We start from the raw sequence: 26,257 nt of genomic DNA on the forward strand, positions 1-26,257 counted from the left end.
AGATGCGTAAAGTTGTACTTGAAATAAAAATAGGTTATAAAAAATAGATAGGTTACACATTTTTTCGACTTCCCCCAGTTACTTATCACTGTTAAAAGTCGTAACAAAGATTTTTATCAAGATTACAAGAAAAAAATTAAAATTCGAAAAAAAGCGCTATTGTAAATAATTATCCCATTGAAAACTGCGATGCGCGGTTATACATAAAATGCGAGCATCAAGCTATAATATTATAATATAACGGAATATATTAAGATCGGCGTGATTTATGTGTCGTAAATAATCGGCAAGCACGTACATAATTTTCGCATGTTCCAGAATCGCAAGATTAATGTTACGGCCCGCAAGCACAGTGTGTCGCCGTGGACATTATTTATGCTATTTGACGAATCATTAGCGTGCAATGGTCATAAATTATTGAATCGCTGCCGCCGCCACCAGCATAACGGGCGGATATTGCGGAGGCACAAGTTGTTAACACAAAGAATTTCCGAGAGAATATATACAAAATATGTACAAAAGTATGCACGATTTTAACGGCAAAGAAAAGCTTTTGTTTTTAATAAATAAAAGCTACAGCATCTCGAAGTACAATTCAAAAGTTTTAAAATGAATTTTAATTCATAATCAATTTATTTTCATCAAGTTATGGCTGTTCGAATTTTAGACTTTCTGTATAATTATTATACATGTACAGAGTTCATCAAAAAATCATTTTTTCTTTTAAATATACACAGGTATCTTAAAGATTTCTTGGAATAGTAGTTTTTTTCCATGATGGATGTATCCATTTCACCTCAATTTGTTCAAAATGACGTGCTACATCCATTTTACCAAAGCAATAACATCGTGTTTAGTGCGCAAAAAAATCTTCGGGACTTTGTACGATCACACTTCAAAGAGAAAAAAACCTTGACGGTATTTTTTTGTTGACTAATGTAATATATTTAAAATAAATAAATAAATAAATAAATATATATATATATAGAGCCAAAATTATCAGTATTTTTTTAACATTTTATTCAATTTTTCTCCAAGCTTGATGTGAAATTTAGAAAAATTCTAAAATAAAAATTAGTGCATCAAATTACTTTGGAAACTATCACATATTCTTAAAGGATTATTATGTAATTAATAAATTGCTAATAGCGAATTCGGTTGGACTCAGTGTGCACTGATACAGAGATCCGAGAACCTCTCTGTTCTGTACTGAAAGAAAAGATTAGCTACTGCAGCAAATTAGATGGTAAAATATGACATAGCATTCTTAATTGGCTGCAGCAACCAATTTTTTATTGCATTAGCCAATCGAAATCTTATACTGACACTGCGGATAGGCTAACACAACCAAAAATTGATTGTTGCAGCCAATTAAAAATGCTATGCTATATATTTTTATACTGAGTACATCCAACCGAATTCGCTATTAGCAATTTATTCCCATAGCTATCCCATAGCTAATAGCTAACAGGCTAATAGCTAATAATAACAGGCTTGAAAAATTTGTCGTACGACAAAAACGCACAAATGAAATACCCTAATATACTTAAATATAGAAATGAGTTAAATCATGCAAAATCTTCAATATCTACTTTTTCGTATTAAAATATATATTTTATAATTCGAAATATTCGCATTTCACTTTTACACTCAGATTAAATCAATGTATAACAGCTTTAATATGCAATAGTGCGTCCATAATTTGCTATAATAGTATCGCTATTAATATTATTACGGTAATAACGGCACAGGTAATAAATAATGACATTATATCAATGTAATAGTTACCATAAAATATTATTACGGACACTATTTAGATGCAATTTTAATTAGAGCAGTACATCTAGAAAACTGTTTAGTTCTTATCGATCATCATTTATTAGAGGGATGCAATTAAAATTATACATGAATTATACATTACAAACGAAAGTTTAGCGGGATCGTTAAGATGCCATTCCACATCTTATTAAACAATTAGTGGCTAACGGTAACGCGTTAAACGCAATGGGCTATTAGAAATCGCGTCAAGCGATTAAAATCGTATAAAATCCCAAAACCGACCAATTAGAATCAATTTTTTTTCATTTAATGAATGTAATTCGATCGATCAAGCTTTGATCATTTACGATTGAATAAACGTGTAATTGTATAGCATTACGATTAAAGCGTCTTAAATCGCATTGTCATGCGCTAAAAGTGGTTCCGCCTTTCCCTAATAAAATATACCGGAGAAGAGCTATTCTCATCCCAGATTCACTAACAGTGTTTGCAACGAATAGAAGGATATATAATAATAATGAATAATGATAATAATAACTGCCTTCTCAATCAAAATTTAATTGAACATAATGTTGGAATAATTTGTGCTGCCAAAGGAAAAAGAGACGGAAAAAAACACATTTGACGCCATACCAGTAAGAGAAACAGTACTCCACGGTATTTGCACGTACCGTATTTAAGAGCAATCAAGTTGCATTAAGTCTCTACCGTGATCGCGTGAGCACCTTCGCTGGAATGTTTCCTCGCCAACGTCCTCATCTTTCTGCGAGAAGAATAAATTGCCGTGACGGGTCGTTCCTCGAGAAAAATTGAATCGTCGTGTCAAGTGCTTAAGATCTTTAGTAAAATACCGAAAATTTGGGGGGATTTTGAATGGACCTGACCAGGGCCCATTCAAAATCAAAATATCTACATAATTTATCTGGATAAATATGTATTTAATATGGATTTTATCTGGATAAAATATTAAACTAAAACTACGTGTATATCTTAATGAAATAGTATGAAACATATGATAGTAAATCGAAAGCTGCATCTTCACCATGCGTCATTATATTATTTTACTACTCGAGATTAAATTAACTGTAGGCATTATATGTTGATCATAAGAGAATATTTTATTTTTTTCCCTATAAATCATACTCTCGATTTCTGTGTTTCGTTAACGTATTTTTCAATTCTATTACATCAATGCCAGAATTGTTAAATATTAATATATCTATTTATCTTTTTTAATTTAATAATATATCTATTATTCAATTGGATTTTTCTTCGTTATATTAATGAATTCTAAGGCACAATACCTTTAAATATTTTAATAATTAAAATGCGAAAAATTAGATTAGATTTCAGCTACTACCTAATTAGATTAAATCAGATTTTAATCAGATAATTTTAATTTTAATTTGCTTTGTCCTTTTTGGTTGAAATCTAATTTTCAATTCGTAATCTTGAGACTAATATCGCTTAATCAACAATTAATCGACCGAATTGCTTAAATCAAAATTTTATTATGTAATTAATTGTTTTAACTTAATTTAATGTTTCTTTTCGTGTGTCAAAAAATTAATGACAATAAATTGATAGTTTTTCACATTAAGATATTGTAAATATCTTACTTGATAAATTAATCATCGATTAAATTAATCTGAATTTGATTGAAGTCAATCTCAATCTCCAATACGTGATACAAGTTTCACATTAATTTTTTTGAGTTCCTATAAGAAATTCTTGATTTTAACATTATCCATTTTGCATTCTAAATATAACTTCGTAAGTATATTATATTATAAAGTTTAAGTCGGTATCGACGGTATTTTATCAGGTAAGTGCTGCCCTCTGGGAAGAAGAGAATCAATTTATCCGAATAGGAATCTTTGAATCCAGTTTCTAAAATATTATTTATAATTTTAAAAAGAAATAAAAAGAATTAATTTTCAAAATGAATCGGTATATCTTAATTTATTTTTGACTCGTGTTCATTCAAATATGATCGCAGCAGTAATAGTTCTTGTTCTCTACTCATCATCAATGTCAATAAAGCATCAACGAGCTTCGGATTATAGTTGTAATTCGGTAATTTCTATAAATTAAATAGATAACGAAATTCCGTTCTATATTTAGTTACAAGAAAACTTTTCTTTCTTATTATCTACTCTTCACTCTTTTGGCTGCCATTGTTCGGTCAAGCTGGATATGAACACCGGAATACGAGAATAAATACGTAATCACATATAAATACAATACAATACGATTTCGTCGAGGACGGAGCATCGTGCTTTTCTTTTAATAACGAGAGTGGTCTTGACGTCACTCGGGAAGATCGCCGTTTCGTTCTGACTTTTTTTATAAAGACTTTTACTGTATATGTTGCTCTTCAAGTCACGCATTTAATACTTGTGTTAATATATTTCTTTTGCTTTTAAGTAGCGCTTTAGGTGACTAATTTATATTCGTTCATATTAAATTTAATAAATTTGGTTCTAGTGAGTTTTGGAAATTAGATATTTTATCTTTATGATAAGTTAATAATTGTAAATCGTGCGGTTGCATTCAAAATTTTATTCATATTTTTAATTGTATCATTGTAGCGTTTAGTTAATAATTTATAATTTTCTTATAATTTTCTGGTATGTAACTTACTGAAAGTAAAGTAAAATAACAAAATTTAATCTTTATATCACAATGTTTTTTTTTATATGAAGATTAAATTTATCATTTTAATAAAAAATGAAAGTATTTCGAAAATTTAAGTATTCAAAGTTGACTAAATAAGAGGAACCCATTTCATCGTTTCGATTGATCACAACAATCCAGTTAAGAGTTTTATTTTCAATAATCTACACGTGATTAAACTAAAGTTTTAGAGCTTTAAGTTGAACAAGTCTCTTCCATATAAAGTCTTTATATTGTCTCATTTATTTTTTTAAATTTAATCAAAAAAATTAAAGATTTTCTTAAAATTTAATATGCAATGGTTAACATTAAAAATGTTATTTTATTTAAAATTTATTTTGTTATTTTATTGCAAATTCTTATGCAATGATTAACATCAAAAATGTTATTTTATACTAATATTTTATTTCGTTCATACATAATGTTATCTAATGAAGATGTACTTTATTTGTAGAAGCTCAGGCTTTATATAAATTTTGCGAAAGAATTGTCCGAAAGATTATAAAAAAACATCACTTACGATGTGAAACATGGAAATTAGCAATACTGGAATCATAAAATGTTAATAAAAATATGGATTTTAATTCTTACACTGCCAAGGGGAAGTGTACTTCCCACTTTTTTTTTATATGAGTTAGCTTTGTAAATTTCACAATTTCGTAAAAATAATTATAAACTTTGGTTTTTCAGATAGCTAAATAATTACTTAATGTATTCTGATGTTTTTTAACCATCACCATTTTTTTTTTATACAATGAATTCTGAGATAAAGCGATCAAGATTTCAATTTTTGAGTATATAAGCTCCATTTTTTTAATTTTTTCACATTGTACCATCTGTTTGTTTTCATAATATTAATATTCTTTTATTTCTCAAAACAGAATGTTTTACGTAATAAGCATAAATATGCGATACAAAACATTTTGCAATATTGTTTCTTTCTGCGCAATCGTGTTATATCGTCAAGTTTTGTTATCCCTTTCACTGTCAGTGAGTTGTATATTTCCCACTTGTTTTCTTTTTATTTTTAAACTTCTAGCTTTTACATTCTGCCGCTAGGTGGCGGTCACATGGGAATTATAAACCCTTTACCAAAATATTTTCGCCGGTATTTATCAGGCAGCCATATTGTAGCTGCTATTTTGAATTTTGATATTATCTTTATCATTTTATTTTATATCTGTAACAGAATCCAAAAAAATGAATCTACTGCAAAATATCCAAATTTTCACTAGTTTACTAGTTTTCACTAGTTTAGGTGATGGCCATATTTGATCCATATTGAATTTGCAAAATCTGACTTCAGAGGATTCATTAGGAATCAGTGAATCAAAAAATGTAGATAAGCAAAGTTTCAAGAAAATCTACTGAAAAAAGCCTATTTCGGCAGTGAAAGGTTAACTGATTTAAGTAATTATTCTGTAGACACGAATTCAGGATTAAAATATTGCAAATTGGTTTACAATTTCTTATATGTTGCAGGCTTATTAATTCGTGAGCGCGAAAAAGATATTTTCTTTCAGGAAAATTTTCAGAAAATATTCTTTCAGGAAAATTTCAATGTCCAATGTATTGAAAACGTTGCATCCACTTTGTCGGAAATATAAATTCCCGTCATGTCAATCAGTTGGATTTAAAATCTTAAAAACATCTTTTTTCGCGTATTCATTTTATTGTGCAAAGATTTAATAGTAAAATACTTAAAAAAGGTTCAGTAAAGTGCGACAATAAAAAGATTGGCAGAGAAATGCCATAAACAAGTTATATTATTAAAACTATAAAAATAAATAAACACTTAGTGTATTTTTATGTTTGATTTTGTTTTTTTTTAAATGTATGTTTATATATGAAATATTATATTTATTAATTACATTTTCAATACATTTTATAATTCAATATTATCTATCAATATATTGTATTTTATAATTAAAGTTAAACTTTCGTGATGTTGCTATTTTAATATCCCTCCTCCTCCCTCTTCTATCATCACATACAGTTTATGTACGATTAACTACGTTTTATTAACTGCAAGAAATGTATACATATATTATGGCTATTCCAAAATTGACTGCTTATACTGAAAGTCTATAGTGCACGTAATGTAAAGTGTAGCATTTTCAGCGCTGGCAGTAAATTTGGAATACAGCTCATGTATAGGATGTCTCAAAATAATCGCCAAATATTTCATGGGCAGATAGAGTGGACTAAACTGAATCGAAAAATCCTCTACCTAATAGTTAACAAGATGACTTTTATTTTTAAAAAAATTTCCCCAGAGAGATTTCCCCCTTGAGGAAGCAAAGCAACTAGGCCGCGCGCTAAAATATATATATCGGGGGACAATAATCCCCCCCTCCCGCTAAAATTGCGAGCTGAGAGGCGCTTCCCCCAGCTTGTGCATCACATCACAATATTTCATCTTTCCAATTCGCATGCTGAGGGGGATACGTTATTATAAACAACAGGCTCCTTCGGGATATCACAGTGGTGTCTAAAATATAAAAGTCCCGGAAGTGCGCGTGTCAATATAATATAAATATTAAGATTAAATATGTGAATCGCGTGCGCACGCACACGCATGCACACACACATACACGCGTGCGCGCACATGCAACATATTATATGCCATAAATTTCATATATTGATGAATAATATAAGATAATTATTTCGTTTATATTTCGCGCCTCAGATTTTCAATGACTGAATAACCTATGCGCTATTTTGCTATATCTAGAGCTTTCTAGAGAGAACTTCGATCTAAAGCTCTAGATGTACCAAAGTAGTGCATTCCTTTCATCTGAGCTAAAACTGACAACCTTCTTATTGGCTATCTCGACCGCCATTTCGATTCAGTTGTCTGTAGTTCAATAAGCGCTTAGTATTATTGGTACATTAGTATTATTATATAGTATTATTGGGTATGGTTAAGTAGGTCCACATACACAAAATGGAGAATCTGTGCGCTATCTTTGATATATCTTTATTGTCTAGTGATCTGAGAACTCTATCAATCAGAAATTGAGCTCATTTGCAATGTGAACGAGTTATGTGAATTTCTGCAAATGAGCTCAAAACTTGTTTCATTGATAGATCCCCCTACTACTTTCAATCTACTCATCTTATCAATTATAATTCCACTATGCTTACATAAGGAGAGCCGACAGGCAGGAAATTCGTCTATACAGCTATTTGTTTGCTGAGTGACGCTGGCAAAACAATCATTGCCAACAGCAAGGTCCGGCACTTATCCAGGAAGAATCCCGATATCACTGGAGCTATAGATTCCGGGAGGGCTACTCAATCGTCGATGTTATTCGTCAGGTGCGAGCTCTCTTAGAGTCCATGAAGGGAGAGAGGTGCTGGACAAACATTATTAATGTTTTCAACCCTTTCCTGGGACAAAGTAGTTGCTGCCATGAACTACCACGATTTACTGCCCTACCTGATCTCAATCATTGAAGATTACTTCCGAGATAGGACGCAACTAGAGTTCCGCAATAAAGACGGATTCCAATGCAAACGGATGATGTCATGTGAGGTTCGTTTTAGGTATAATATGTGAGCCTCACGCTGGATGGCAGATAGGGATTCGGACGCCACTTTAAATGACGCCATCTTTGATTCCCTGAAGCTAACTTTCAAGTTGGGCTGATGCGCTAGTCAACCTGATGCCTAATTCGAGATGTCCGGATTAAATATATACAGCAGACAACAGTAAATGTATACATTTATTGTTAACACTTTGACTGTGATAATGCATTGGATACTCTCGTGTTATAAGCACAATATATATAGTTAATGTATACATTTACTGGTTGCGTTCCGATATTCACTGTCAGTGCAAAAATCCTATAGTACATAAGGTATAGATTTTCACTGGCAGTGAATATAAGTGAGATTCGTTTTCTAAATTGCGGAGCAAAATTGTATTTCACACAAGTTTAACCATATTACAAAAATGATAGGGAAAAAATGATTTTATTCTTTTATGAAGAGGCATCTAGGCCTACGTTTACTTGAAAATACTTCTATGGCACGAGTTAAAGGATTCAATAAAGAAGCCATATCTTTAACATTTTATAAGAGATAATCAGGATAAATAGAACAGAACGCTACTACAATATTTAATGTAGATAATGTAATGGATTTTCCATTGAACAGAATACATATTTATAGATCAGTGCTCGCAAAAATCTGCACTACTGCAAAAATTGAAAAAAACTTTAAGTATGTGTTTATGTGTATTGAAAAAAAATGAATTTTCTGATTAAACTACTAAATTTTACAAATAAATTAAATAAACTCTAATGAATAAATCAAAATTTAGAGAGAAGCCTTTGAGAGTCGATAGATAGTAAGTGTGTAATTATAAATTTTTTATTATAGAAGACACATAAACGTTTCGATCCTAGTTTGGATCCTCTTCAGTATGAATAAATATATAAATAAATTTAATAATCACATAAATTAATCATACCGTCACGAATATTGCAGTAAGAATCATTAAAAATAACGGTGTACGAGAGTTAATATGGTCGAATATTTTCATGTCCATCTACATCTCCAACACAAATTTGGTTGTTTATTAAATTCCAGTAAAATGAACATTGAGGTTGATATCGTTATACTATTTATACTAAAATTATATATATATATATTTTATTAGAATTTAATGAACAACCATAACAAGATGTGGATAAGAGAACATTCGATTATATTAACTCTCGTATACCGTTACTTTTAATGATTCTTACTGCGGTATATTGTGATAATATTTATAATTACTTTATATGATTATTAAGTTTATTTATATATTAATTTATTGTATATTGAACTCCAAACTAGGATCGAAACGTTTATGTATCTCTTATAATAAAAAAATTTATAATTACACACTTACAACCTATTGGTTCTCAAAGGCTCCTCTCTAAATTTTGATTTACTAAATTTAAGATAACCGGAATTATGATTGATTTAGATAATCAAAATCTTCTGGATTGTTTATTTTCAACCATTTTTTTCAGTGTGCGTGTGTAGAAGATATTTAAACAAAAGACTAATTCAAATTGGTTCTTAAAATATTAAAACAAATAAAAAAATAGAATAAAAACGGGCAATTAAGAGCCCGCAGTAATTGGTGCGAATATCATAAACATATATATTTCAATTGTATCTATTGATCTATTATATAATATACAAATCAGCAATAGAAGATTCTTGTTAAACAAACAGATTAAAATTTTGTTTTCTTTACAATTTTAAAGTAATCTTCAAACCGTACAATCATACTTATATCTATAATTTATGATAATCTGTAACTTTTATAGCAATAAAAGTTCATCGCGTGTATTCCTAGATTAAAAATAAATTTATCTTTTATTACTGCATTGCAAGAGAATATATCATTTACTACTCTCATTCCAGGAGCATTCTGGGGAAAACGTGACATACATAAAGAAAATAACGATAATGATCAAAACTAAATCAACTCGAAAAAGACATGTTCAAGTTCCATATGGCAAGTCCTATTGGCAAACGATGAGACAAGAGGCATGCATTTTGAATTCGGCGGGGAAGTGTAACAAGGACTGCGTGCAAGTTCCGTTCGCGGGATGTGCAATAACATCCCGTTTCGCGGGGTTCCCCCGGAACGTGAACGTTAGCACATAATCGCACGATCAACCGTAAATTTCCTCAGGCAAATGATTTTCTTCGCGTGTGCACACCACGATGCGCTTTCGCAAACGACCGCGCACATGTTGCACATGCACGACTATCAACAATGAGAGATAAACATCCCTTCTGCCTCTGCTCAAGATTAATGGACTCGCTGCGAGCAATGCGTTCTGTAAAACGCGCCTTAAGCGTAGAAGGCGTTAACTAGCTTGATCTTGAACTAGCTTGTAAAAATGTAAGGTGTTTGTTGCGCATGATGATGGTGGGGTCGAATTAGGAACCTATCATAATTTAGCCTCAAATATATTGACGCGACACAATGGCATCGTGACAACATATAATATAATTACTTAATCTGTTGCAGATTGTAGGAGGAGCCATATTGATTTTTCTTTGTATTTGCAGCAACTCTTGATGAGTCAACATTGCGCATCTCAGGAGCGAAATACCTTATAATCTTACATCAATATGGCTGTCTAAGATATTAAAATTTTTATCGGAATTTTTATCAGTTTTTATCATTTATACGAAAAGAACAGTTTTACTGCTAAAAGCTTTTGTTTAAAAAAAAAACATTCGGAATGTTTTGCATAATTAATTTTGCTAAAATATCAAAAAATAAATTTAATTAGATAAGGTCACCGCATACCAGCAGATAGAAAGGAAAGTACCGCGCGATTTTAATTCTAGAGCCAAATGCACTCTCCACAACTTCTGCCTCGCTTAATGACTAATAACAAGATGTCATCCATCATTTCGACTTTCCTTTTTCCCATGACTGCTATTATTTTCTTAATCTAACCTTGTAGAATCATCACGACTATCCCTTTTTTTAACGCTCTCGACGTTAAATGTCGGTTACACACAAATACAAGACATCATAAGCCTGATCTAATTAAAACATAAACATCGTGCGTGTGTTAAACAACATTATTATAAAATGAAGACATCTAAATGAGAATACGTTACACTTGTGAATATACGCACTCGTCGCCGGATATCTCTAAATAATTTAACAACCTCATTAGATACATATGGCATGCAATACTACTAGACTCATTTATGTAATGACTACAAAAAGGTTTTAATAAGTTATTTTTCTATCTCTTTCCTTCTCTCTTATCGAAAGCGGTGAGATATTAAACTGTCAGCAGCACGTACTCATTTCTTGCGAATATCACGAACGCATTTCGCATTTCTTGCTCGTATTACAGAATGTCAGTGCACGCAGTCGTCGAATAAAAATTTATCAATAATGGCGTTTGTTGCCAACAGAAAATTATCAAAGCATACTGAATGTTATCATAAATAATAAACGCCGAATAATAAACTCCTTATGCGAGTCTATTTCATTAGAACGCTATTTTATAAAATTTGTAACAGAAAAGAATAGAAAATTCGCAGAACTTACAAAGCAGCGACAAATATAAATTTTGCTGACAAATACGAGTATATCTCGTTCAGTTTCCGTTTAGTTTATTGGAAATGGTAAATACCTGAAATAAAACTTGTTACACCGAATTATTTTCTTTTCATGGGCGAGGAGAACGTGCATATGAAAAAAAAAAAAAAAATGATGGAGCAGTACATATTGCTCCGACGAAGAACTTCTAAAACCGGTCGAATGAGAGTACCATTGCAGAATATATACGAGAGGATCGGTCAAACGAGTTGTACAAGCAAAAGCGACCGTTCCCACTGCAACAGGATACTGATGACGATGCGCTACGCCCGCGTTTAGTGCGAGCGAGGATATTCATACAATGCGTATCCACGCATCGTGTCGCATCAGGCTGAATGAAAGCATCAAGAGACAAGATCGTGTCTCTCGCTAATTGCATGCACAATCGAAAGGCGGACTATGCTATACGTAGTCTATCTAATTCAGAATATCTTCGTTATAGGATGTCTGGAAATAATCGCCAAATATTTCATGGGCAGGTAGAGAGGACTAAACTGAATCGAAAAGTCCTCTATCATTTTGCAATTTTCGCAATAGTTAACAAGATATTAATTACTAAAAATTGCCAAATATTGGTCTTGAATTTTTTACTCCAATACTATCAACTTTACAGAAAAACTGCAAGAGACAAAAATCATTTTCTTCTTATAAAATTCTGAGAATTTTTTTAGAATTTTTTCAAAATTTTTTAATACTTTATTTTCTCATGTTGTGGTAAAAATGAGAAAATGCAGTACTAAAAAGTTGATAAAAAATTCTGAAAAAATTCTTAGAACTTTATGAGAAGAAAATAAATGATTTTAATGATAGCTCCATTAATTAAGAGTACATATCCGTTCAGAAAACGACAACAGAAGTGCTTTAATCTGTGAATATTTGAAATGCATTTCTTAAATACGGAAAAACATGTGTGTAGAACGCGAATAGAGTTGAATTCAGAATCACAGATCATGAATCGATTGCTCAAACCCCATAGCCACACATCGCTTTATATATTATCTGTATAACAATATCTGTATAACGATATGTATCATCATTATCATTAAAGCTGAAACCTTGCATATAACGCACAAAGCATAATGCATAAAGCATAAAAAAAACCAATCATTTTATTTCATGAAAAGGAAGGAAATGAAAGATTTTGATTGATCAATTTTCTTATAGATTATACAAGACCCTGTGCTCTCGCCATTAGAGAATAAAAGCTTAAATTCTATATACTGCAACATCCAATTCGTATCTCACATCAACATTTCCAAACGAATTCGTGTGTAATAAACTTCGATAACACTTCTATCATAAAACAAAAATTCTAACACAATATGTAGTTAATCTCACGATGTAAGAATAGATAAGGTAAGGTATATCATTCTCGAAGATGCACAACAGTTCAACATGATGGCTTCTTCAGCTAATCAAGAATTTGCCCCCAAATTATAAAAAAATAACATGACTTTTGAGATAAACATTTGATTAATTGTTCCTTTGGATTGTTCTATAATTCTGTCACAATTATCATGTACTTTATATTTTTATATTATGGTTACAAGAGATTTATGGAATACAAGAGATCGGGTTTAAGTCCCGGCCGAGGTAATATTCTTCGCAATAAATTTATTAACAGTTTCAACATATTAACATCTTTATATGATGCTTGATGGTAGCATCAAGTTATTAAAATTGCTTGTCAATTTATTTCGCAATTACTAGAGTAATTTTAATTGCGTTTATAAGTCCGGAAAAACAATTCGGCGCGCAGTTTAAAAAGACTACAAGCAAGTACACATATAGTGTATATTAGTAATTCAAGATTGAATTATTTAAAACAATGAAGATCCAGCTTCGACCATAATAGGGATTTTAAATTTCTAATATTGATTGTGTTTCTCACATATGCGGTCTAAAATAAAGATTCTTAATATTGTTTATACGATATTATGGTTATTTCTATATCTTTAAGTTAATTCTTAAGTTAATTCTATATCTCATTTATTATGTATTATTGCAAAACAGAAAACGAATAGTTTGTTATTATTGATTAAAAATTAATAATTGGATATTCTTAAAAAGTATAAAAAAAAGCCTTAAATAAAATCTTAACTCGAATCGTCTCGAATATTACAACAAGGATTATTCATATCGCCTGACATTTCCGGCAAGTTTGATAAGACAGTCGAATGCTGTCTATACCTGGCGGAGATCCACGCTAAACGCCCACGCGGCCCATTGTCCGTGATAATGTACTCGAGGCAATTCAAGCGATTCTCATTTCGAAATTGTCAGCAATTAGACGTCATGCTTAAGACATGGAGGAAACAACAACGAAGTCAATGAGACATGCATGTCGGAGTCGTTGGCCGCGTGGACTTTAATCAGTACCGTTCCTTTTTTTCCACACAAGAATAATCGACGAGTATTCGTGATATCAAAGTTCAAAATCCGTATATCAATATAACTCACAAGTTCTTTATCTAATTTACTTTAAGCTTGTTTATTTATTATTAACTACAATAGCGTGACATCACTCAATATTGAAAACGAGTAGCATCTATTTCCACTAGTATAGATTAAATTTAGTCTTGGTTTAATTTACTCTTTTATCTTTTTCCAATTCTTAGGCTAGGTTGTTCCATCTTTCGTTAAACTTTAGCTCAATGGTTACATTTACATCGTGCGTTTAGTCCGCGATCTATACGATGGATGCTTTGTTTAATCTACAAACAAGGACATCTATTGTATAGACCGCAGCCTGAATGTATGACATAGCCACTACCTTACTCTCTCTTATTCTCTTATGCTTTTACTCTTTTACTTTTTTATTTATCCAGTAATTAAATTATCACGTAGTTTATTCGAAGATGAAACAACCAGCTCTTAGAGTTAAAAAAAATAAAAGGTAAGTTAATAGAATCGCAATCTCTATCATTTCCGACTTTATGACAATGTCTCTCTCTCTCTCTCTCCCCCTCCCTCCTTTTTTAAAATTATTTAAATAATTGTCAGAAGACCACGTACAAGTATCTTATTTAAAAAATGAAATGTTACAATCATTGCAATATTAGTCATTTCCACATTTGCTTATGTTTTCCATCATTATTAGACATATTATCGATTTCTTTTACGACGAAGATGCATCTATTTTTCATAATCAGTTATCTCTGCAATTGACTCATTCGTATTCCATAAATTGTGACTCACAATTCGCGATATAGACACTGATATAGACACTGATCTTCCGCATCCAGTTTATCACGATTTCCAGATTAGTCTCATGCTTCGTTGAGCAAACAGGTGTGGAAAATGTCATAATTTCTACAACTGAAATTCGTGATATATGATACTTTTACGCATGGCGACTAGTACGAGATAGTAGAAACACGGCGAATATTTCATGTTACTCTTATTGCGCCGGTATTAACCTTTGTACGGCTGCATACTTTCGCACAACGGCACGATCAACTGCCTTTCTCATTCTCAGGCGTCTCGCAGAAATAGAAACTGGATTGGTACTCGATTCCCGTTCGCCTTGACGCCCTTAATCGGTCAGGGGATTTGTCTCGCGAGAGAATCTCGAGTGTCCCCTCCACTTCCGCTATTAAATGCGACAATTGACAATCCGAACCTTACAGGCCTCTCTTTGTTAAGCAACTTCATTAACAATCTTTTAATTACGGAATATTTAATTAATGATCTCTTGGATTAAAATATATTTTATTTAAAAATACTTAATTACGGATTTTTTAACATCTTTCTCAGACAACATCTAGACAATATCTAGAAAACATTTTTACATCTATTAGCATGCATGTAATCTGAGTTGACATTAATTGCAATTTCCATTTTAAATATTGTCATGAAAGGTTTGCGAAATATTAATAATACATATGTTGATTTGTATTAATATTACAAATATTATATTAACCCCTCTGTATCACGAATTTTTATGCGAGACGCGATTTTTTTGATACTTTAAACCCGAGAATTTTTTGAGTGATTGATTATAAATCAGAAGTTAGAATTTTAAAATTTAATAGCCGATTTAATATAATGGACCAATATAATAATTAAAATAAAAGTTTTTTAAAATAAAAGCTTTTAGTAAAATATTTAGTATTTCATTATTTATAAAAACCAATTATTTAATAAAGAACAAATTTTAATAACTTCAGATTCAGATGCAGCGATAAAAATATTCAGAAACTAAGGAACGGTATGCATAATCCGTTCATAATTTCAAGACCATCTAATATCTTAAGCTAATACGATTTTTTAATTGGCTAATGAAATATCTTAAGCACTATATAATTCAAGACTCAAAGTCAGAGTCTTAAATTACTTATTAAAGTAGAATCTGTGAATTTCGTCTTAACTTAAAATAAACAATTTTCTCGTTTTTGATCTACACGATCCTGTCTTTTTGGATTTTAAAATTTGAAAATTTTGACCTTAGATTAAGATTTAGTAAACCAACAAACCATCATCATAAGAAATATTCAAATTTAAATTATTTATTTTGATTTACAGTAGAAAATATGGATTTTTCCGTATTTTTCGAAGATTATATTATATTTTCTAACGCTGTATATAGTTTATATTTTCATCAAAGTATTGTTTATAACCAAAAAGAAGAAATTCTTTGTAAAATAGAATCAATATGACCAACCTAGATATATTCTGAGATGTATACCTCGATTGTAACGTTTTTTTTAGTATTTTTGTTAGAGTCCATTGTCCTAGACAAATCCTAGACAATGGATTCTAACTCATCTACTAAGTAGAAGTAAGTAGATAAGTAGACAAGTGAATAAGTAGATAAATCAATTGTTTGAAAAATAATTCTTCGTGTATTCTAATATCAATAAACATATCATTCAATATGTTATATTATAAAAGTAACATTATGGATCACTTTATTTTCTATTTCTCTAATATTTTTTTATAAAAAAGAGAAAAGTATATCTATATATTAGATCATATTGGGTACAAGTGTAGATACTTAATGATACTTTTAAAAAATCTTTTTACTTATGTAAATATTTGAAAACGTCTCATTTCTTTACTGTTCAGAAATTCTATTTTTAAATCTGTCCATTCATTTTCAATTTTGGATTTAGCAAAAAATTAGAAAAAAATCGTAAAACTTAGATAAGTTATATGAGGTCTGATTATTTTATAATCCAATAGAAGTTTGTTAACAGATTTCTTATAATTATTTCCCATAATTTCGACAAGCTAAAATAAATATTTGATCTCTCTCTCTCTCTCTCTCCCTCCCTCCTTCCCCTGTATGCATACAATACAAGCAATTTAACTAAACTGGTTCCAATTTTTTTATCTCTGATCGCATTTGCTTCTTACGAATTAAATTGACTCATTGTTTCAATCACTGATTACATCCTGGTTTACCAATCGCAGCTGAGAATGTGTGCTGATACATTTTTATTTAATGACTCATCTTGTTCAATATTTTTATCATTATGGACTTATTGTGAGTGGGCTGTTATATGGACTGTTATAATGGAAGAATATAATCGATAATATTACCAGAACAAAAAGCATTGTTGCGGAAGATAGATTTAAAGAAATATTACCAACTTTTTGCGTAACTATAAATTGTATATATGTATTTAACCATTTCATTAATTTTGTCGGATTTGCGTTTAATTTCTATACTGAGGATGATCTAATAATAAGGTCGAAATGTATGTTTTAAGAATCTGAAATACATAAAAATCTGGCTTGTAGCCTCTTCTTGTCATTTATTGTCAATTAACAAAATTATATTGAAATTTGTATTACTCTAATTAAATTTTTTAATACTTTAGTAAAACCGTTCTTTCTATGTAATAAAGAAATAAAATATTTACTATGTACATTTATAACATTTATTTCTTTATTTATTTAATATTTATTTATCGGGATAAATTTCTCTTATAGAAGTGGAATGTTCTTAAATTTTCAAGATAAATAATATGCCTCATTGCAATAGGTATTAAACCATTACAAACTAATAGCAAAGAGTGGTTGTATCTTGTAAGTTGTTATATTTTATAGTATTAACTAGGAATATGTTAAATTGTGAAATTGCCGGATACCGGATAATGGATATTCGAAAAGAAAGTGATATCAGATATCCGGTAAACTTATCCGGTCGGATATTGGATATTTTCTGGATATTTGAACAATTTCTTCATTCTATTTATCTAGAAAAAAGAAAAAAGGAAAACAAGAAAAATAGCGATAATAATTTTCTTTATCTCTCCAACGTGAAAAAAAGAAGAGATATAATAAAATGCAAAAAGTGCAAGAAGTTCAGCTGAAAAGAATAGAATTTTACAACAATGATACAAATTTTCAATATAAAATTTCGGCCGGGTATACAATATATATCGCTAGATACTAATCATATCCGGCTATCAAGCCGGATAGTTGGATACTGGATCTTGCAAAAAATATTTTTATACATTACATTATATTTAAAAAAACTTGCCGCAATAAGTTCAACTTCCTATGTCAAAAATGTCTTTTTTTTCTCCGATACAAAACTTGTAACACGTGATTTATCTGTGAATTTGTAGAACACATACTAACATCTACGAGGTGCAGTGTACAGACAAATTATTCAAAAGAATTATTTTTTTTTATATTTATGCTAAGGCATATTTCCTGTTGAGGCGTATTAGCCTCAACCAGTTTTATCATATTATAGCTGGAATATTTTAAAGCAATTTTCGCAATAAAGTTGAACATACTCAATATGTTTATATTTTTGAAGTTGTTTTAGTATTTTTTTTATTCTGTGATAGACAAATAAATTGATAATACACTACACAGATATAGCACTGTGATCAAAGTTCATGATAATCTGAAACTAATATTGTAAGTATTTATAATGTATTTTTATGTTGTAATTGCTTCTCTATAATTGATTTAAGTTTTTGTATAGACATAATAAAAATAAAAATTAGTTAAATATAAGACTTTCGGAAAAAACAAGTTCTTATAATAATTTCATTCACTTTATGTTTTTCACAATTAAATCTTAGTATGCATAGTTTGTACATTTTTGAATAACATCGAAAGATGATATCTTTGCTAAAAAAAACGAAATATAATGAAAAATTTTAATCGCGAATTTTTTTGTTCGTTACTATAGATGCTCTTAAACTTTGATGCATGATTCATGCGGTATGTGCAATCGTGACAATTGCAAAAATTAAATAATTAGTTTTCCTGGAAAGATATATATCGAACACTGTATTATTAAAATTGCAATCCGATTGTCATGCAACTACAGTTGATAGACAATGTAGTCAATGTAAGGTAGAGAAAGATAGAGAGAAACAGAAAAGGAAACATGATCGAAACGGAACTTGCATGTGCATGTTTCACGTACTCTTTGTTAAACGCGAGTTGCTCGATGCTATGCTATAAAAGAATACAATTAAAAAATAATAAAATCAAATTTACCAAACATCAGCAAAAAATTATTTCAAAACATTATTACAAAAGAAATTTTTTTCATAAATAAACTCTAAATTTTTCATAAAATACTACTAAGGATTTTAATTTACAGAGAATCTTGTTCAGTGTTAAAATATAAATTTTTATTCAGAAATTTTTGTTGCTGAAAAGTGAAACGGACAACGAACAACGCACTCGATAACTATCTCGATATCGCACTCGAAGTCGTCCGACCAATGTACGAGAAAAGACACAAGGCTAGATTTATGTCGGCAACAATTGTAAAAAAAAAAAAAAAAATCGAGCGGAAAAGCATGTGCTAACGCTCTCGCGAGTACACGCGTAAAAATTCGAGTGGAAGAGAAACGCACCTGGTCTTAAATCGCTGCGTGTCGTCCTGACCGGCCCACATCTTCCTTCTCCCGGAGTAACCGCTGTTCACTCGATAATAGTCGATAACCTCAAAGCACACCGGAGCGGAGATCTGTCGCGTGAAAACCGTCCTTGCAAGGAAAACGATGAAACCCAAGAAAATTTATACCGGCACACGCGCGAACGCGAATGACACGGGTCAACTGTCAAGTTGGGTTGGGTCACGCACGACGCGCTGTCGCGCTTCTTCCGTTTGTGTGATTCGGCGCGTCGCGTCGCACGAGCGCAGGGGGAGAGAGAGAGGGAGAGAGAGAGAAGAGAGAGAGCGAAACGGAACGAGATATAGAGAACGGAACGCGGTTGAGAAAACGAGACAGCGCGAGTGAGGCCCCGCGGGAAGAAAGACGTTGCGCGCCGCGAGCGCGAAGTGGAGGCGCCACCTCCGAAAAGTCGAGAAACTCACGCCGCGCGAGAGGGTCGGTGTAAAGAGAGATAAAGAGAGAGTAACGCGTACGTCGATCGCTCGCTGCTGGTTGCGCACGATCGTGAAATACTGATGGTGGATCGGCAGCGAAGTGCGACTCGAGAGAAGGAGAAAAAGAACGAGAGAGAGAGAGAGAGAAAGAGAGAGAGAAGAGAATATAACCGCAGTGCTCTTTAAGTGCAACTGCGCACGGACGAGTCTTAAGCCCTACAGTTGCGGTATGAAATTTCGGATAAGTTTCAGGGAATCCCCTCACCTAACGGGTGTTTCCCACTTGCATGGATTGTAGCGTATTGACTTGAATTAGCTCAAGTGGGCAGTTCCAGTATGACAAATAGAAAGGATTTAAAGATTAACACAATGTCGTGGCTTATTTCGAGCTTTAATTAAATTAACTTGAATTAATATAATTAACAAACATTTCGGCTTATAAAGCCTTCCTCAGTGCTACAAACGAAAAGAAAGGATTTATCGTGCATGAAACTTTATATGCGCGATGACTCGAGTAGCTTCAAAACTTTTAAAGTTAATTTATTTTCGCGCGACAATAATATAATTTTTTTTTAATATAGACGGAAGTTGATTTATCAGCCCATCCCTCCTCATATATATATATAATATATATATATATATATTATATATATATATATATATATATATGTTTAGCAAAAAAGGAGAGAATTTTCTGTAAAAAAAAAGGGGGGAAATTGTTGACACGAAGAATAAAGTTGCGTGCGAATAAACCGAGGCAGGTGTATCACAACGGATGCGACTTCGCGGGAGCCGGAGTGTGCGACTGGGCCTTAAACCCTTACAGGTCAGCCAGCAAATAGCTGCTGAGGCTCTGCCCTTAGGCTCATCGTCAGTCACGGACACCAGGTAATTTTCTCCTGGGAATACATGCTAAAACCGGGCCAGCGACAGCGGTTATATTTATCTTTCCGACCGTGTCGCCATGTATTCTTGTTCTTCTTTTTCTGTGCAAAATCTCGCGGTTACTTAAAAATACATTTCAATCCACTTTCGGAGTGGTCAGTCTATTTCCTTAATGTTCGCCTGGTTTGTAACCACAAGTCTTTACTCCGCGAGCTTATATTATCAATGATAAGAAATTAATATTTCTTTATGACGCAGCTGCGATACAGTTTCTTTTTTTTTTCTAAGCAGGAAAACAAAGTGATAATTAAAGATGTATCTCTGTTTAAATCACTTTTGAATCACGTTTACGATCATGTGACACATTAAAAAATTATTAAGTAATACAAGTTTAATTTGACTATTAATTTCATTACAGTGAACTTAATCGAGGATTAATGTATTGGTGTCGATCAGAGGATCAATTGTGTATCTTGGAACGAGATGAAAATTACAAAAGTGAACGAATTTACTGAAATATTTATAATTTCATTGGTCAATTTCTAGTGAGGAATAATAAAATTAATACTATATATTCTCGCCTAAAATCATTCTAATTACAACTATTTTTCATCACGCTATTGGCAATTTTTATAAGCAAAATACAATTTAATTAAGAACAATTAAACATTAAATATTCTTTTACATGAGAGATAAATACATCAGAAAATATTACATTAATAAATTGTAAATATTGACGTAAATTTGTACAAAACGAACGAACGAACAAACGCTTTTTTTATAACTCAACTGCAAACGAGTAAACCGCTTACTGATCGCAAAATTCCACGAATTCGCGGACGTCGCGCCACAAATTGTCGGCGTCATTTCCTCATCCATCCCCACGTACGGGATGTATGTACGTAACGCGTGTACGTTAGAAGCCTTTCCTGCGCGCCGCGTGCAGCAGCGAGTTTGTCAGGAAATAAAGAGAGAAAGAAAGAGAAAGAAAAAGAGACACAGCAAGGAGAGAAAGAAAGATAACGAAGATGACTGGCTGAACGAAGGACACCGAACAAAGGGTAGGCAGAAAACGTCGTGTACCTATGCAATTACGAGGCTTTGAGGCCCTAAATGTATACGCCTCTATGTGGCACGCTAACAGCAGCGATGAGTCACAAGCTTGGAGCTTGTATTACTCGCATGCGGCGACGACGTTCCGCGGATGCGTTCGATCCATTCGAACAAATTGCTTTAGAAAAAAGCACATTGTCGAAATCTAGAAACAAGGATTCTCAAGAGGAAAGAGAAAAACACTTTACCGAGTTAATTATCTTAAACGATTTATTGAATTCTTTGTAAAAGTTTGGAGTATTTATACATTAGCATTATCATTATTAAATTACGGTAAATAAATTACGAACTATATAAATTCTCAAGATAACAATTTAAAAAATAAAATCGAATAAACAGGCAATTGGCGCTGTAGACGGTACGCAGTTTTGTTTCTTTAAAGTAATTCTATATTATATCATTACTTGCACGTGTTTCGGCTAATCTATCTTTTAGCAAAATCTATTTTCTTCAGCAAAAATTTCAGTAGATGGTATTATATAAACATTTTTGCTGAAGAAGGCTAAAAGACTAGCCGATTTTTCTTTTTAAACTATTATTGAATTGATTATCAATCTTAATTATGATATTACTATTCTAGCTTTAATTTAGAATTCCGTTTCAAGATCGGCAAGCAATCGCCGAATGCAATTTGCCGAAAAACATATATATAACAAAAATTGCAGCTTTGATCAAATGTCTCTCTTCATTTTGATTGTAAAATAACGTAATTTAATGACTAAACAATGAATCTTTTATTGATTAATTTTTCCATTTTTCCACTCTAGGAGGTGATTCAATTTGTGTTGAATATAAATTAAAGCAATGAGATTGAGGGAAACTATACTATAATTGTAAGAATTAAAATTGAACTCCAGAAACTGTCGAGCCCTCCAACCACATTGTTAATTTAATATCACGTTTTTATTCGTTCAGTCATGTGTGACAGCGAGACTAGCCCTCGATATTGTGGGCGTCGTTCGCATTGGGCGTGTACCTATGGCGCCCATAATCTTTACCAGCGACAACAACACGCCATTACGTTCCCCTTTCATATACGTATCCGATATAAAATAATATGCCATATGTTATCGCCCTAAAAAAAAGAATTTGCGACATGTCGGGACGAGGTTCGTGTCTTGTCCAATCATCGTAGCAACGCGTAATTACGCAAACCAGGACGCGATAATATTGCGAGGGAAAACCTCGCGAAACGCAATATACCTCTGCGTGCACGAAACGGAAACCTAAATAAAATGAAATGAAGGGATGAAGAAATCTAAATGAAAATATAAAGAACAATGTGTCGAGACGCTGCTGGTTCGCGTTTCTTTTAATTACGCTGGTATTAGTTGCGTCCAAATGTAATGATAACACTCGTTTCCATCGACTTTTACTAATACACACTAAAATCTCGGTTATGCGATATACCACTTTGTTTTTAAACAATATTTCTTAAACAAAAGGTAAAAATAAAACTTTAAATACAAACTAAAAAGTGTCTTCAGACAATATAAGCAGTTTTTATAATACTATTTGTTAATTTGGCAATAATTAATTTTTTCGTAAGATAAGCAAATATGAGCGTCTGACAAAATGAGCTCCAAAAGTGACACAGTGGGCAGTAATGCCATATATTCCTATTTTTTTTCTTTTACAGAAATTATCTGTATAAAATACTTACAAGCGAATGATATATTTATAAAATTTTCCAGAATCTTTTCACTTTGATATAAAACTTTTGCTGCAAGATGCAAATATGCAGTGATAGTTTTTCAAAGGCTTTCCCGTATATGTACCATTGCTTTCAACTCCGATAGAGTTATTTGATACTATATAAAGCAACATTACAAAGTTATTTAGTTAATTCATTAGTTAGTTCGTTATTAAGTTAGTTCATGATTTGTTTTACAAGACAGATGTGCCGATTTATATGCCGTTGCACTCCGATTTTATATTTAAAATCGTATTATGAAAAATTAAGAAAGAAATAATATAAATAAAACTGATTTAGAAAACTACAAGCATTTAAAACGACGTAATATTATTAATAATATAGTTACTATTATTTAAATTACACAATTTGCAAAAAAAATCGCAAGAATTTTATTTTCGCATTCATAGAATTCGTTTTTAATTGATTTCGTATAGAAAACAAGCATATATGAATTATGCGTTTACAATTTTTTAATTAACTATACAGGTCATGTTTTTATTAGTATTAATAAAGTATAATAGTTAGTTTCTGAGAAGGAGGTTCACTTTAGAAGATCTATATGTCAATATCGACGACTTTCCTCTATTGATCAATAATACTGACAGTATGCATCAATATTTTTAGTATTTTTACAACCTTACATGATTAACGTTGACAATATATTTCACTTTAATAATAATAATAAATTCCGTATATCTATTACACTGACATACTGTGACGTGGATCCTAATAAAACGGTAGGAATGCTCGAGAATCAAAATCCAGATCACTGTCAGTACGTCAATTAATCAATATTATACATCAGCCACATACATCAGTAATATTGTCAATATTTGTAATATTGATAATATTATTGATTGTGTAAAGTGATCTTTAAAACAACGAACGTTATACTATCTTGATGTAATATTGTTCTAGCATACCACTGAAAGAAATACAAATATTCGCGCGTTGAATGTCAAATTTAATTAAATTATTTATCGTATTTCATATAGGGTGTCTCAAACCATGTCCGTGCTCATTTAAAAACGAAGTGATTTTTATTAAAAATTACGAACATTTTGATGATAAATTGGGTATCTACACTCTATCGAATGGTGATGTTTATAACTTCCGAATATCCGAATAAAAATAGATTATTCAGATTGAAAATCAAGTTTTTTGAATGGAACCTGATATTTTTTATTATACACAGATTCGGGTTCTACATTAAATAAATAAAATAAAACTTTTTGTATATACTAAGCATTTTTTCGAAAAATATTATTAATTATAACCGATGAAAGACTTTTGAAATGAGTTTTAGTGAAAAAAACGTTTTTGCAATCTACATCTCTTGACATAATCCGAAAATTGAAAATATTACCATTCAATAGAATGTATTTGACTTATACCTATCAAAATTTTGGGACTTTTGATAAAAATCATTTTTCTCATTTTTAAATGTGCAGGCGCAGATCATCCAGAATATCTTACGTATTTTCAAAGCAGCGTTCAATACATACCCGAGTGCCTCCAGATATCAATTTATTCCTTGTTTAACATTCGATGAATACAAGGATAAAATGATACTTGGAGGCACTCGGTGTGTATTTCCGAATACAGCTCAAGTGGAATATCTCGTACGAACTGTATGATGTATAGCAATTCGTAGTATCAATTTTGCCATATCGCATTTGATGGAATATTCGTTTAAATAAAAAAATTAAGAGATATTGCAGTATCGATTGTGCATAAATGTATGCGTTTGTACACATACAAGCGAATACACAGTATCCCGTTGATTATGATGCATCGGTGATGATTAGACGATAACGCGATAAACTACCAGTGTTTTCTAGCGAGGCTCGTTTCTTAGCAAAATAATAACGACGAGATGCTTTATAACAAGAAGAACAAAAGAGAAAGAAACAGAAAGATTTTATGATTAATATCCGCTCTGATAATCTTAACATATATTGTCAAAGTCATGAATCTCAGTGACCTTCAATAGGTTTTAGTTGGTGATCGTCCTTAAAAGTTATTAATGAAAAAGTTTACTGCTTTTTAGGGCGAAACGAAGTCTATATGTGTACCGTTTTACACGGGTCTTTGACTTTCCATGTGAAGCGAGATCCATCTATCTTTCTATCTCGAGATTTAATTGTTAGTATATATAACATATAGCAGAAATGAGATATTATTTTTTATATATAAAAAACTTTCCTTGTCAATAACTTTTAAACGAAGAACAATAACCAACTAAAATTTATTGGAAGTCACTCAGGGTCATGACAACATATAGCAAGGTCATCGGAGCTAAAAGTCCTCTTTTGTCGAAATTTACTTTACAAAGTCCTATGGGGAGTCTTATCTCTTTTTCTCTCTCCTCGTTCGTTCTCTTTCATGTGAAACCGCAGAATATCTTTAATACTCTCGTTAAAGATCCTCATACCAAATAATGCACAGTGGGCTGATACTCCAAAAAGTGATCAAAAATTAAGATTAGAATATTGATGCAAAAATTTTATAGAAAAGATAATATAGGGCTTGAATCGAGCTGGATTGTAGTGTTACAAAATTGCAATACTAATCGTTATAAATTATAATCTTATTGTTAATCAACAAAGTACAGACGTTTCAACCATTACCAAATCATGCAATATATAAAATCCTATTC

General features: G+C 31.5%; 2 long non-coding RNA genes across 2 annotated transcripts in view; one reads left to right on the forward strand and one right to left on the reverse strand.

Annotated features, from left to right (window-relative positions):
- LOC147907325 (uncharacterized) overlaps positions 1-26,257 on the reverse strand; it is a 42,987-nt gene that overhangs the window by 12,450 nt on the left and 4,280 nt on the right. The window lies entirely within an intron of this gene.
- Positions 19,738-22,456, forward strand: LOC147907326 (uncharacterized). Its single transcript, XR_015547476.1, has 3 exons — positions 19,738-20,131; positions 20,580-20,792; positions 21,208-22,456. It is a non-coding gene; the product is annotated as an uncharacterized LOC147907326 (long non-coding RNA).

Source organism: Acromyrmex echinatior, chromosome 14 (assembly GCF_024713525.1).
Source record: "Acromyrmex echinatior isolate Ae372 chromosome 14, ASM2471352v2, whole genome shotgun sequence".
Taxonomy (NCBI): domain Eukaryota; kingdom Metazoa; phylum Arthropoda; class Insecta; order Hymenoptera; family Formicidae; genus Acromyrmex; species Acromyrmex echinatior.